This window comes from Mercenaria mercenaria, chromosome 13 (assembly GCF_021730395.1).
Source record: "Mercenaria mercenaria strain notata chromosome 13, MADL_Memer_1, whole genome shotgun sequence".
Classification (NCBI taxonomy): domain Eukaryota; kingdom Metazoa; phylum Mollusca; class Bivalvia; order Venerida; family Veneridae; genus Mercenaria; species Mercenaria mercenaria.
The window spans coordinates 51,366,726-51,372,725 of NC_069373.1; positions in this window are offsets into that span (position 1 = coordinate 51,366,726).

The window sequence follows — 6,000 nt, forward strand, 5'->3', positions numbered from 1 at the left end:
TGGCAATAACTCTAGAACCCATGATGAAATCTAGCCGGTTTTCGAAACGAACCTTATTCTGACTTAAGTTATGTGTGAGTGTTGTTAAAATCGAATGTCATTTCTATCGTGTTCACAAGGTAAAAATTAACAAATTTTGGCCTTTTCAGGGCTCAATCAGATAACATCGGAACCTATGATTGGATCTGACGGATACATCATGGAATCCAAGATCTATTGTTGTTGAAAACATTTTACAACTTTATATTACATCAAACCATAAATGGAGTTTCTACATGGCTGCAAAAGACAAAATAACAAATTTTGGCCCTTTAAGGGGCCATAACTCTGGAACCCATGATAGGATCTGGCCAGTTTTCTAAAGGAACCGAGATATTATACAAATACAAGTTATATGCAAGTTTGATTAAAATCGATTGCAAATCGATTTCTCTATCGTGTTCACAAGAAATTGTGGACGGACGACGACGGACGAAGGGCAATCACAAAAGCTCAGGTGAGCTTAAAAAAAACCAAAAAACTCATAAACGGCTTGACGGATCGTCATCAAATTCGGCCTGTTTTTTTTTTTAATTATTATTATTATGATGATGATTATTATTATTATTATTATTATTATTATTTTAATGGTTCCACTTTGTCCCTTTGAGGGGCCACCAAACCTAAAAATAGAAAAAAAAACTCTTTAAACAACTTCTTCAACGGTAACAAATTGCTTGATAGATCGTTACCAAACTCTCAAGTTTGTTTTATGGTAACACATTTGGACGACCACAGCAAAAACTATATAAAAAACTTGAAATAACTGATAGTGAACTGCGTAAAAAATGCTTATCAAACGTGGTCAGAAGCAAGATCAACTTGTCAAGGTCTTCCTCAGTTAAGCGACTACGGTCCACTGTACGTAAGACTCAAAAACAAGATCATTCCTGTGAGTAACTCAATACTATCAAGATGGTTGACACAAAAACATGTCAACAGAAGATAAACAATCTACACGCGACCGAAATATTGAAACAAGGAAAATATTTTAAAAACAATGTGAAATAGTTCGTCTTGGTCTAATTTTTGAGATTTTGCGCAATCGATTCCTTTGTATATTTTATTTTTCGATTTTTGAAATCTGTAAGTACTTGTCACCAAGAAAAAAATATATACATTTCTCTTCTGTGGCTGAAAAGTTTTTGTCTCTAGATGAACTTGTGCAAAGATTCATTTTCGTTGCAATCAATGAATGTCTTAAGATATATCAAAATCAATCATGAAATTCAAATTTATTGTATAAGATGTTTAAGAAAGTGCAAAAACGTAATATATAAGTGTACAAAGGGAGATAATTGTCAAATATATTGTCTACAAAAACATGAAAAATTAAAATTCATGATTATGCGATACAGAGCCCTGTCGAACTGACAATCAAATCGAGCCAGCTGTTATTTTGCTTGGATACAATGTTCTGTGCTTACATATTTTATGGTTACTTTTTACTACCTGTACATTTCATTGAATTTCCTTTACTAGACAGACTGTTATTACCTTAAATGTTAACAAGAAGCTTCGGGGCAATATACGCTCGACGCATTAGACCAGAGGTTAAAGCCAATATCCTGAATGGTTATGCACTGGACACGAATTTTGTGGGACAGATCCATGTACTCTGCATATCGTCTTATCGTCATCTAACTACTAGTATAAGCTAAGTTTGAAATCATTACATTGAATGGTTATTAAGTTATATTCCGGACATGAAATATAATGAACAGATTTGACATCTCTGTTACCTTGATTATTTACCTACCACAACAGTTCATGCACTCCTTACATCGTCTCATCGCCACCTATGTTTGTGCCAAGTTTTAAGTAATGCATTGAATGGGTATTAAGTTATGCTCCAGACACAAAATATGAAGGAAAGATTTGACCATTGAGCTCAGTAGGTGGCCTGGACTTTTGACCTGTCGGCAAGGTTTTTGTACTTTGCACATTATCTTATCGTTACCTACTTATATGTCAAGTTTTAAGTCAAAACTTTGAATAGTTATTAAGTTATGTTCCGGATATGAAATGTGAAGGAAAATTTTAACTTTTGAGCTCAGTGTGTGCTCTTGACCTTTGACCTCAGTGTGTGATCTTGACCTTTGACCTACCAGCTTGGTTCATACATTCTGCACAACGTCTCCTTATCACCTTCCTGAAGGTCTAGTGAAAGTCAATACCTTAAATGGTTATTAAGTTATGTTCCAGAAACAAAGTGACGGACGGACAGACGCACACGCCATCACATAACACGGCTCATTTTTTCAAAACGAGCGTATAAAAATTACATTACCCTCTTGTTGGATATTCTCATCTGGAACTATACCCTTGTTTAAACTTGTAAGATCTAACAAATGTGAGTATGGGGAGGTGGAGGAGGGGTACAGTAACTTTTTACTGTGTTACATTTATTGTGTCCTCTATTTTCTTATGAAAACAGTCTTTAGTACAAAAATCTGAAGTTTGTCTAGTTTCATGCAATATAAATATTTTTGAAGTTTATACAGACAACGGATGAAAGGATGAACAATACAGTAACATAATTATACTTTATTTCTCAAAATGATTTAAAGGTGATCCTTTCATTTCAACACAAATAATTTAAGATAGATTAGACAATGCAGAAATACTTCATAATATCTATGTAAACATAAATTTAATATTTTTATGTATACAAACAGTTTTGTGAGTTAGATTTAAATAACACGTAGACACTAGTACACTCCTAAAACATGTACGGCTTTTTTACAGATGGCTATTATGTAGCTCTACAAACACTAATATATATATTTAATCAAGTTGGTCTCATTTGATGAAAATGCCAAAAATACACTATTTAGTGCAAGATGCACATTGATTTCTTTAAAGCATTAGAATGTGTATTTGGTGACCCCGCAACCTGCATTAATGTTTTCATTTCTTCGGTTGGGGATTCACCCAATCGTGCAACAATTAATCCTTTTCCTAATATAAATTGGACACAAATCCATTATGTATCAGTCTGTTTATACACAGAGCATAAAACATGAATCTAGTCTGCATGTATGAGTGTCGCTGCGAAGGAGTTCCATCCGCGTCCCTCAAACAAGCTTGTTGTAGTAGAAGGAACACCATGCTCCGTCCAGATATTGTCTCCAGCGTCAAGGTGGATGCTTAGGGAAGCTGCAATATATTAAGGATCATGTACGTCATTTATTATTAAAACATGTCTAAAGCACAATTTCCAGATATTCTCATTGCCATGTTATATGGGTTTCAAATCCTGCTGACATCTAAGGCCATTTGGTAATTTTTCATGAAATGGTGGAGAAAAACTTTTTTGTAGGCACAGGCGCCCGATTTTTTGGCTACGCCTCTGTACCTGTCTTTTTTTGAAGTAGCAGGAGAAAATCTAGTATTTTACAAGGACTTTTCACCTTTATACATGTGTGTAAGGGCTTACAATTGACAGTATTATATTTTAAATCTAGGTTTAAATCACTTACACCTCATAACTTTTGTTTTGATCCTTAGAATGGTTGAGATTCTAGAGATTCCTCTAGCCATAGACAGGACAAATCACAACATAATTATATGCAAACTTTCGCTTATTGTCTCAGGCTTATGCATTCTAAACCAAGTTGAGACCTCTACAATAACGAAAGCATTTTTACACTTTTCATTTTGTTTGATGTTTCGTCAATTAAAATTTTCAAACTTTCATATGTAATTGTGAAAAGTTACTTGGATGTCCTTTTCGACGTTTGTTTTTCAGGCGACGGGCACCTGAAGAGCCATTTTCTTAAGTTGAGGCAAAACAGCTAGAATGCTTCCTCACAAGAGACAATTCAAACCATGGCAAGGATCGAACTCACTTGGTATCTTTCCAACAACAAGTGCATATTTAGTTATGCTAAAAGCCTAAAAAGTCGAGACGGTTTATGTTTATTCATAAGCAATGTTTCAAGCTTCTGTTCGAAAAGAAAATGCTTTTAATGAATATGGTATTTCAAAAGCCTCACCTGATGAACAGTCAACATAATCCGGGGATCCAGACCTCACAACTCCGATTTTAAGACCGTCTTTCATGATATTTAGGTTCATGGCTTGAGAGTTCGCCACACACGCGGTCACGTCAACTATATGTAGATACGGGCACGGGAACAGTGAGTTGACTAGCCTCAAAGTTGTAAGCTCCGCCAATGTTTGTAATTTCAATATTATACTTGATTCTTCCGGATGTTCCGTGGGATGTTGTTTCAGATAGACGTACGTAAGCCGATACTGCCGGTCTCTGTTGCGTTTCCAGTTTAGAAATTCTATCTATAAGATTTGTAAGTGTTTCTCGTATCTCATATTCACACATGAATCTTTGACATTTATTTCCGTCGGAAAGTTCGGTCAAATATCCTGACGCACTGTGTGGAGTAAAAATTACAATAATAATAATTAACATATTCATTCTATGACTTAATACCACAGGCTTGAATATGACTTACAAATATATCGAGGGGTTAAAGCCAGAACGGTATAAGTCCATTTTTCAAATAGTGGAGAAAAACGCAAAAGAAGGTTTTAGACACATAAAACTTTTTACTGAATCAGAATATTTAGGTAAGATTTGGTTATATTATAGACAATAGTGTTGTTACAATGTATGAAGAATGTAAAAGGACTACTCATAAATTAAATTGGTTTTATAGTTAAAATTGTACTTAACTCAATCTGGCATACAACAAAATGGAAAATAATTTAAGGGTTCAAATGTGTTAAGTGCACTCAGTTCTCTAAAATATTGCAATAATGCTGGTTTAATTCGATGCCATACTGTCACAAGTGCACTTATAACAAAAATATTAAATCTTATGACATGATTTACAAAGACTAAGGAAATATGTGCACTTAGTACAAATAGAAATGTTGAGTAAAATGTGTATAAAATTACAAAATATGTTTAAAATTGTATAACAATTACACTACACAAAATTTCAACAATCCATTCTAGATATTAGTAAAAGAACGTTTTCCCATCTTTTTCTATATAGTTCCTCTTAAAACAAAACAACTCTTGTACCTATAATAACTATTCAATATCAGACTCATCACTTACCAGTACTTTCAACATGTCTGGTTCTGATAGGCAGTCTCTGGCTGTTTTTTCAGAGTAAATATTCTTGAAATACTGATGGAATTCTGAAGATGTTGTTCCATCAGAACAAAGCTAAAGAAGTCCTTCCTTTTTTCGTATAATGGAAAGTTTTGCATTGTGGATCGGCAGTAAATCAGATTTTATAGAAATGTAGGTCATCGAAACTGTATTAAACATATTCATTTGCAGGTTTACCTTCTTTAAATTTTAACCTTTTAGTTTTTTTCCACTTTTCTGTCCCTTTTTATCCAAACTTTTTTTTTTTGGACTTCATACTTTGCAATGCTCATTATGGAAAAAAATTCTCATTGGTAAATGTGCTACAACACAAGGATTTTTTGTTTTTGCCATTCTCACAATTCTATCCGACTGACAGGGTATGAATACAGTAACAGTTTCTGAAATTGCTTTCTTTGCTCTTCTATTGCCTTGTTTATACTACTACTCCATTTACAATCATTATCCGTTTGCATAAGTCCGCTTACTTAAAACTTGCTCAATGGTTTCTATGTTATTGTATTTTTCTTTTGCATGCCAAGTGTATATAAAAAACTCCATGATCAAAATTCCCTTCTCTGAAAAAAGACAGTATGTTACAAAATCCCATTCATACTTTTGCAGGGGTATCATATTCCCCGCTTTAAAAATAGCAGAGGTATCATAATCCCCTTCTTGAAAATGTCGGGGCTATCAAAATCCCCTTGATTAGAATACCCTCTACTGAAGAAAATATCAACAAGGGTAACTTTTATTTTAATATTTGAAGAATTGTGTGGTTCCTATTTTGATAAAGTGAAAATAATCAATGAACTAACTTTAAGTATTATATTAAACTA